At 42.5% G+C, this 9,697-nt stretch overlaps 1 pseudogene; it reads right to left on the reverse strand.

Moving 5' to 3' along the window:
* Positions 1 to 8,314: 8,314 nt before the first annotated feature.
* LOC101148493 (prohibitin 1-like) lies at positions 8,315 to 9,177 on the reverse strand (annotated as a pseudogene).
* Between the last annotated feature and the right edge of the window lie 520 nt (positions 9,178 to 9,697).

Genomic DNA, 9,697 nt, shown 5'->3' on the forward strand with positions numbered 1-9,697 from the left:
ACTCCTTCCTCTCACCCTCCACCCTCAAGTAGGCCCTACTGTCTGTTGTTCCCTTCTTTGCATTCATGAGTTCTCATCATTTAGCTCCCTCTTCTAAGTGAGAACATGCAGTATTGGGTTTTCTGTTCCTACGTTAGCTTGCTAAGGATAATAGCCTCCACTTCCATTCATGTTCCCACAAAAGACATGATCTTGATATTTTTATGGCTGCATAGTATTCCATGGTGTATATGTAGCACATTTTCTTTATCCAGTCTGTTATTGATGGATATTTAGGTTGACTCAATGTCTTTGCTATTGTGAATAGTGCTGCAATGAACATTCACATGCATGTGTCTTTATGGTAGAATGATTTATATTCCTCTGGGTATGCACTCAATAACGGGATTCCTGGGTTGAATGGTAGTTCTGGGAAGCAACAATTCTTTTTGGTAAACTGCAGTTCATAAAGGGACTATTTTACACCAAAAAACCTACTTCATATTCCACTGCGGTTTTTTTTTTTAATTTTTTGGCAGAAAAAGAAGTCCCCAAAACAGCTGAAGATATTATGATCCACAGTCATCCAGGAAAAGAATTCTGGATATTGGTCACTAACCTTCCAGTTCTCACCAAAAAACCGTGTCTCATTACCACCCTAAAACTGGTTGTACACAATAGTAAATTATACTTAGTATGAGCGCTGGCAGCCCTAGCTTATTAATAAAATAATTACAATAGAAATGGAAGCAAGGAGAGAAGAATTGGAATAAGACAGTCCAGTTCTATTTCTTTACTGTCTGTTTACACAAATGCCCTGCCCAAGAGAAGGGAGGAGAAAAGGGACAGCAATTGGCAATATGTCCTGAAACTCACTTCTAGCCAATTGAGAATTCCCAGCTGCCAAATAGCAGGTATGTTGAGGACTTTTTTTTTTTAATCATAGAAGCGTGAAACCAAAGAACCCTTGTCTGTGCTTTGGTTTCATTCTCTCAGATTCTGTACCACTCAAACATGGCTCTCAGATGGGTTGTTTTCTACCAAGTTTCACTTTCTCTCTGCTCCCACCCTCACCTGCTTATTCTTTCAAGAGCCTCTGTTTGGTTCTCCCCACCCTATAATTCTCTATTCAACTCCAAGAAAGATAAGTCAAAATGCCACATTCTGAGTGGGGAGGAGCTATCTTCTCTTTTGGCTCTCACCCCACCCCTTGGCACAGTACAATTAATTATCTGTTTGGCTTGAATTCAAATGTTTAAGTTCCCAACTTTCTCCCTGTGTTACTCGTTCTCATCTTCCACAGATGTTCCAAACTTTGAGTCCCTCTCTCCTCTCAGAAGATGAATTCCCATCTTACTCAGCCAACGAAACAGAGACTATTGAGATTGCACTCCTGCAATACCTATTCCCTTCACCTCCAACTCATCTGGGTTCTTCTCTACCCTCTCCCCACTCCTTTTGTTTATCTCTTTTACTAATACTCGTGTGGCTGTATTTTGCCAGGCACTGTTCTAGACTTTAAAGGTAACAGAGAAGAGACTTGCCTTCATGGAGCTTATATTCTAGTTGGGAGGAGCTAGATAACAAAAACATGAATAAGGTAATAATAAATGCTACGAAAAAAATAGTAACTAGGTAAATCTAAGAGAATAGCACCTGTTTTAGATAGGCTGGCCAGAGAAAGCCTCTGAGGAATGAGGGGAGGGAGGGAATCAGACTCTGGGCAGTGGGAACAGCAAGGACAAAGAGCTTGAGGCAGCCTTGTGCTTGGCATCTCAAAGACATGGCAAAAAAGACCAGTGTGCCCAGGGCAGAGTGAACAAGGAGGGGAGTGGTAAGAGAGGTGGAAGATGTAGCCAGTGCCCAGGTCATGTAGAATCATTTAATATTCCACCAATTATCCTCTTGAAACCAGAGATACTCCATTTTTACAGTTTCCTTAACCTACGGATTCATTCAGTTATCTCCTACATTCCCCTCAAGTTAGCAGTAATCTGAAAGAAAAATGGGGCAGAAGCTTGTGTATCAAGCCTCTTTGCATCCATTTATACTTTTCCCTTTGCCTTAAAAACCTTCCCCTCCCTCCACCTTACCCTATATGGTAAACTTTTATTCGCCTTTCAAGTTCCTACCTAAATGCCTAAATATTTTTTTTTTTTAAGAAACAAGGTCTTACACTGTTACTGAGGTTGGAGTGCAGTGGCATGATTATAGCTCACTGTAACCTCAAACTGCTGAGATCAAGCCATCCTCCCACCTCAGCCTCCCAAGTAGCTGTGATTACAAGCATGCATCACCATGCCTGGCTAATTTTTAAATGTTTTGTAGAGACAGTGTCTCACTGTGTTGCCCAGGCTGGTCTAGAACTCCTGGCCTGAAGCAATCCTCCTGCCTCAGCCTCCCAAAGTGTTGGGCTTACAGGCATGAGCCACTACATTGGCTAAATGTCACTCTTAAGGCCATGTTTGATGTTTCTCACACAGAATTAATCAATATTTCATCTATATTCCATAGTACCATGTTGTGGTATTTACAACATGACAGAAAAAAACCGCATCTGTCTCCCTAACTAGCTGCAAGGCAAAAACGATTTCTTACTCATTTATTTGTATATCTTTAGCCCTAACATTGTGCCTAGGGAATAATAGATACTCAATGGTATAGTACCTAATAAATGCTTGCCATGCTGTCTTTTCTCTTTACTAGGTACAGGAATAGCGAGATTTTTGTTCTGATTCCTGCAATAGCCTTGGGCAAGTCTTCCCACAACTTCTCTTGCCTGCTGCAATTCATTCTCTACCCTAGAGCTTAGCAAACTACAGCCCAAATTTGGCCTTCTGCCTGTTTTTGTATTGCCTATGAGAAAAATCATTTTTACATTTTTAAATTGTGAGGGGGAAAATCAAAACAAGATGAAGAATAGTTTGTGACATGCAAAAACTATATGAAATTCAAATTTCAGTGTCCATAAATAAGGTTTTATTGGAAAACAGCCACACTTATTTATTTATGTATTGTCTAGTGCGGCTTTCAAGCTACAACAAGAGTTAAATAGTTGCAACAGAGCCTGTACAGCCAGCAAAGCCTAAAATATTTACTACCTGGAAATGTGCTGACTTTTGCTCTACCCAGCAGCAAGAATGGTCTTTTTAACACAAGTGTAATTATATCACTCCCGTGGTTAAAACTTCTCATCTAAGTAGATGGGGTATGGATGGGCCAGGACTAAAGGCTGAAGGGTGTTAGGGTCAGGTGATGAATAATACCTGGGAGTGATGAGTTACATTTTTCTCTCTTCTTCTGTATGCTCTAAATTTTAGATAATAAAATGACTTAAAAAAGAAAAGCCTTCAGTTGCTTTTTATTGCTGTTAGGATAAAGAATACTTCAACATGGCCTCTAAGCCTTCACATGGTCTATTTCATACCCACCCTCCAAGGTAGTTGGAGTAGGAAGAAAACCCAGCAGACATATATCTCCTCATATTCGTGACAAAAGATTCAAAATTGGTAACTTTGTAGGATAAACTCAGTGTTTGAAGATATATATCTATGATATATGACTCTAGCTTGATTTGGCTAAAGTAATTCCCTGTTTTATTGGTAGCCCGTGGAAAAAGGAGCCCATGATTTCTTTTCTTCTATTGTCAGTTCTCTCTCCATTACCTCACCCCCTCCTCACTCATTTAGTCTGCCTTTCAGCCTCATCCCTCCTCTGAAACAGCTCTTGCCAAAGTCACCAATGGCCTCTGTTTCACTGATCCAATAAACATCTTCAGTCTCCCTCAACCTTCTAGAACAACTTAGCTGTTGCTCATTCCTTTCAAAACACCCTTTTCTCTTGACTTATATGACAAAGCTCTTACAGTTTTTCTCCTACCTCCCTGATTACTTCTTGGTGTCCTTTGAAGGCTCATTTTTTTTCACCAGCCTTTACAAGTTGAAGGTCCTTTAGTCTCAGTCCTAGCCATTTCCTCTTTTCACTGACTACCTTCACTTCTTCCTTAGAAAGTTGTCTTCACAGTCTTAAACCTCATCGACACACATCTCTCTCTCTCTTTTTTTTTTTTTTTTAAGAGATGGAGTCTTGCTTTGTTCCCGGGCTGGAGTGCAGTGGTGCTATCATAGTTCACTGCAGCCCCAAACTCCTGGAATCAAGCAAGACTTCTACCTCAGCCTCCTGAGTAGCTGGAACTATAGGTGCACACCATCATGTATGACTAAATTTAATTTTTTTCAATTTTTTAATTGTTATGTATTTATTTATTTTTTTTAGGTGGAATTTTGCTCTTGTTGCCCAGGCTGGAGTACAATGGCAAGATCTTGGCTCACTGCAACCTCCGCCTCCCCGGTTCAAGCAATTCTCCTGCCTCAGCCTCCCAAGTAACTGGGATTACAGGCATGCGCCACTATCCCAGGCTAATTTTGTATTTTTAGTAGAGATGGGGTTTCTCCATGCTGGTCAGGCTGGTCTCAAACTCCCGACCTCAGGTGATCTGCCCTCCTCAGCCTCCCAAAGTGCTGGGATTACAGGCGTGAGCCACTGTGCCCAGACTATTTTCATATTTTTTTTATAGCTGCAGGATCTCACTGTGTTGTCTAAACTGGTCTCAAATTCCTGGCCTCAAGCAATTCTTCTGGATTGACCTCTCAATGTGCTGAGATTACAGGCATAAGCCACCATGCCTGGCTAATTTTTTATATTTTCAACCTAGGCTGCTTCTCTAGGCTCTAGAACTGCATTGTCAAATGCAAAAATCACTAGCCACATATAGCTGTTGGGCACTTGAAATGTGGCTAGTGCAACTGAGAAACTAAATCTTTTATTTTAGTTTAAATGTAAATAGCCACATGTGAGTAATGGCTAAAATACTCAGCAGTGTAGATACAGAACACTTCCATCATCACAGAAAGCTCTATTGAATAGTGCTGGATTTCCATATCAACATGTCTCAACTCAGCATGTCTAAAACCAAGGGATAGTTTTTATTCCCAATTCTGGTTCTCATCTAGTACTTCCTGTCTCAGTGTATGCCACAAGTGTTCTCCCATTTTCTCAAGCCACAAACCTGAGAATCATGTTTGACCTTATTTCTCCCTCATCTCTAAGATCTATTCAATCATCAAGTTCTATTCATTCCGTCTCCTAAATATCTCATCAAGCTCCCTTTCTTCCTTGACTACAGCCATGCTATTCAAGCTACCATCATTTCTCATAAATCTGATCACAAGATAGCACTGCTTGATGTCCTTCCTTAACTCTGCCTCCAAGCCCTTGAATGCCTGTCTCTGCTCATCCTTCAGTGGTACTAGGTACCACAGTCCTCTCCTTCTGTGAGACTCAGCCACACCACCTTTTTCAGTTTCCCTTTTGCCCTTCATGCTTCCTCTAGCACATGCTGTAGCATAGCTCCAAGGACCTCACCTTCACACCATGTGTCACCACTGTATTCACTGTATTCATTACACTGGTTTGTGTTATTCAATTAATGTCAGTCTCTCCCACAATACTGTAACCCACAGGTAGGGACTCTACTCATCCTTGTTTAGCACTTCTTCAGTACTTAAAACAGTGCTCAGTCCATAATAGTAGAATGAATAAATAAATAAATTAATTAAAGAGTGACTAAATCAATGAATTATTCATTTGTCTGTAGCTTACATGATTCGAGTCAGTGTTTCCCAGTTCTATGGCCATAGATTATATCTGTCACCCCAAATAGCCATCTCATAAATGCCTACAAAAAGTTCTCATTGAATGAGAGTGAAAAGATCTATGGAATGTAAACCTCTTCCTGAAATACAGACCTAAAGTGCTCCCCTTCTGATGATTGGCCAATGGTGGTGTCTTTCATAAACAACTATATTTATGAGGCTGGGCTGTGGCTCGCACCTGTAATACCAGTACTTTGGGAGGCTGAGGCAGATGGATTACTTGAGGTTAGGAGTTCAAGACCAGCCTGGCCAACATGGTGAAACCCCGTATCTACTAAAAATACACTGGCCGGGCGCGGTGGCTCACTCCTGTAATCCCAGCACTTTGGGAGACCAAGGCGGGTGGATCACCTGAGATCAAGAGTTCAAGACAAGCGTGGCCAACGTGGCAAAACCTTGTCTCTACTAAAAATACAAAAATTAGCCGGGCGTGATAGTGGCCGCCTATAATCCTAGCTACTCAGGAGGCTGAGGAAGGAGAATTGCTTGAACCCGGGAGGCAGAGGTTGCAGTGAGTGGAGATCATACCACTACACTCCAGTCTGGGCAACAGAGTGAGACTCTGTCTTAAAATAAATAAATAAAATACAAATACAAATACAAAAATTAGCTGGGCATGGTGGTGAGCACCTGTTTTTTTTTTTTTTTTTTGAGACGGAGTCTCGCTCTGTCGCCCAGGCTGGAGTGCAGTGGCGCGATCTCGGCTCACTGCAACCTCCGCCTCCTGGGTTCACGCCATTCTCCTGCCTCAGCCTCCCGAGTAGCTGGGACTACAGGCGCCCGCCACCACGCCCGGCTAATTTTTAGTATTTTTAGTAGAGACGGGGTTTCACCGTGTTAGCCAGGATGGTCTCGATCTCCTGACCTCGTGATCCACCCGCCTCGGCCTCCCAAAGTGCTGGGATTACAGGCGTGAGCCACCGCGCCCGGCCGAGCACCTGTTAACTCAGCTACTTGGGTGGCTGAGACAGGAGAATCGCTTAAACCCAGAAGGTGGAGACTGCAGTGAGCCGAGATGGTGCCACTATACTCCAGCCTGGGCAACAGAGTGAGACTCTGTCTCAGAAAAAAAAAAACAAAAAAACAAAAAAAAACTATATTTATAACTACCATGTTACCATGAGCATTTGAAAAAAAAAAAAAAGAAAATCTATGTGATGAGACTTTAGAAAGAAAAATTAAGGCTTCTCTATTGACAAGCAAGAGAATTTTAGCCTGAAATGCTGAAAACAGGCTTCCAAGTGCCAAGAACTCACAAAGGCCCATTGGCCACCAACAAAGTATGTCGCAGCTTCCATTCTCCCCCTTGCAAAGGGGCTTTATTCTACTGTAAGGAATGTACATGTATTTCTTCTTGGTCATCTCTTAAACACACAATGTTAGATGAGAATGAACTGAATGAACTGCATCCTAACCATTTTTAAATCATTTTTAAACTTGGGATTTATTCAAGTATTTTTCAAGAATACCTATGAAAAGCACACTGATTTTACAGCTACGTGGCCTAAGTTCCTTTGAGGAAAGGACCAGTTCTTAAAGTTCTGGGCATTCCCTTTAGCCTAGCACAAAATGTTTGACTCTCAATTACTAAATGAATGTAATTGTGTTGCTGCCACGAAAGTTTTTCTCTGAATAGCTAAAGATAAATAATTAGAAAAGGGAAAACTAGGCCAGGCATGGTGGCTCACGCCTGTAATCCAAGCACTTTGGGAGGCTGAGGTGGGCAGATTGCCTGAGGTCAGGAGTTCAAGACCAGTCTGGCCAACATGGTGAAACTCCGTCTCTACTAAAAATAAAAATAAAAAAAAAAATTAGCCAGGCATGGTGGTGTGCGCCTGTAATCCCAACTATTAGGGAGGCTGAGGCAGGGTAATTGCTTGAATCAGGGAGGTGGAGATGGCAGTGAGCCGAGATCACGCCGTTGTATCCAGCCTGGGCGACAGAGTGAGACTCATCTCAAAAAAAAAAAAAAAAAAAAGGAGAGACAAGGAGAAACTAATTCGATGATTTTATATCATCATTTAAATCCCACTTATGAGGAATTCATAACTCACTTCTAATAACTGTCATGTATGACATTTAAGTTTCTTATTGACAGTTGAGAATATTTCACCCCACCCCTTATTGTCGCCCAGTGTACATTAATTGAGAAAGAGTAACTTTTTTTGTATTTTGTTAGGCAGCCCCTGAACCCCAGAACAGGTTCAGAGAGACTCCCAAGAGTAAAACTTGTAAAAGTCTTGGCCAAACTCAATTTTTATTGCTCTAGTTAAGGCCCAGAGGGAGCTTTTAAAAGGTCAGCAGAGAAGGTAAATTTAGGAGACTACAAAACTGAAAAAGGAGAGTAGTATCTGCTTAGAGAGAATTTTCACTTCGAACTGATGAGTCCTCAAACTGTAACCACTGAAGTTTTTTTTCCTAAAGTAATTGTTTTCTGAAATCTATTTTCTTTCTTTTTTTATTTTTTGAGATCTGAAGTGGTTTTACCTTTATTTCCTTCACTTTAAGTTAATCATGAAATTTCACAGTGATTTCTGGGGTGGGAGCAGAAGGGAGGCGGTGTTAAGAATCACCGGGGCTGTGGCCCGGTCAGCCCGCGGAGGTGGAGGCCGTGTGGACCCTCACTGGGGCAGCTGGAGGAGCACGGACTGCCCCGCCAGCAGATAGGTGATGTTCCAAGAGCGTGAGAGCAGGTACGCGACGTCTTCCACAGCTTCCTGCTCGATCAGACCGTCCCCTGCGGTGATCAGTGAGATGACAATCAGCTCAGCTGCCTTGGAGTCGCCCTCAGCAGAGATGATGGCCACCTTTTTCTGCTGCTCAGCCTTTTCCACCACAAATCTGGCCCTCTCTACTTCCTGCTGAGCCACCTGTTTGGCTTCCATCGCTTCTGTGAACTCCTTCCCGAAGGTCAGATGTGTCAAGGACACGTCGTCCAGGATGAGCCCAAAGGTGGCTGCTCGCTCCGTAAGGTCATTGCTTACCTACCTGGAGACCAGCTCTCTCTGGGTGATTAGTTCTCCAGCATCAAAGCGAGTCATCGCTGACTTGAGGATGCTGGTCGTGATGGACAGCAGCACACGCTCATCATAGTCCTCTCCGATGCTGGTGAAGATGCGAGAAACTGGCTAGCAATGGCCCAGAAGAGGATGCGCAGTGTGATGTTGACATTCTGTAAGCCTTTGCTACCAGTGATGACTGGCACTTTACGTGGTCGAGAACGGCAGTCAAAGATAATTGGTTTCTGTACCCAGGGGATGAGACAGTGAGTCCCTTCCCCTACCACAATATCCTGTACTCCATGGAATCGGTCAAAGATGACAGCTCTGTGCCCAGCATCCACATTATATAAAGCAGAGTTCACCACGCCTCCTGCAACAGCTAAGGCCAGGCCAAACTTGCCGATGGACTCAAACACTTTGGCAGCCATGTTTTCTTCTGCTTGACTCTCTCACATCTGCTTCCACTCTGACCTCCACATGAATTCCCCAACCACACATACCCTGAAATCTATTTTCAAACATACATCACATTTACTACATCTAATAGAATAAATATGAACTTGAAAAAAGTAATCAAAGTATGCTTATACAAAAGAACCGACTATGGCAAATTCTCCCTGTCCATTTAAATACACATTTAGCCCAGCATGGTAGCATGCGCCTATAGTCCCAGCTACAAAAATAAATAAATAAACATGCTTTTCTTTACCCCTGAATATCAATTTACATTAAAGTTTTCAATTTAATTCAATAAACACGACTGAATGTCTATTATGATCCAGTCACTGTCTGGGGCACATTTATGTGAAATGAAGTACACATAAAATCGAAGGCATTTGGCCAGGCGTGGTGGCTCATGCCTGTAATCCCAGTACTTTGTGAAGCCACAGTGGGTGGATCACCTGAGGTCAGGAGTTCAAGACCAGCCTGGCCAACATAGTGAAACCCCCTCTTACTAAAAATACAAAAATTAGCCAGGTGTGGTGGTGCAAACCTGTAGTG

Source organism: Gorilla gorilla, chromosome 1 (assembly GCF_029281585.2).
Source record: "Gorilla gorilla gorilla isolate KB3781 chromosome 1, NHGRI_mGorGor1-v2.1_pri, whole genome shotgun sequence".
Classification (NCBI taxonomy): domain Eukaryota; kingdom Metazoa; phylum Chordata; class Mammalia; order Primates; family Hominidae; genus Gorilla; species Gorilla gorilla.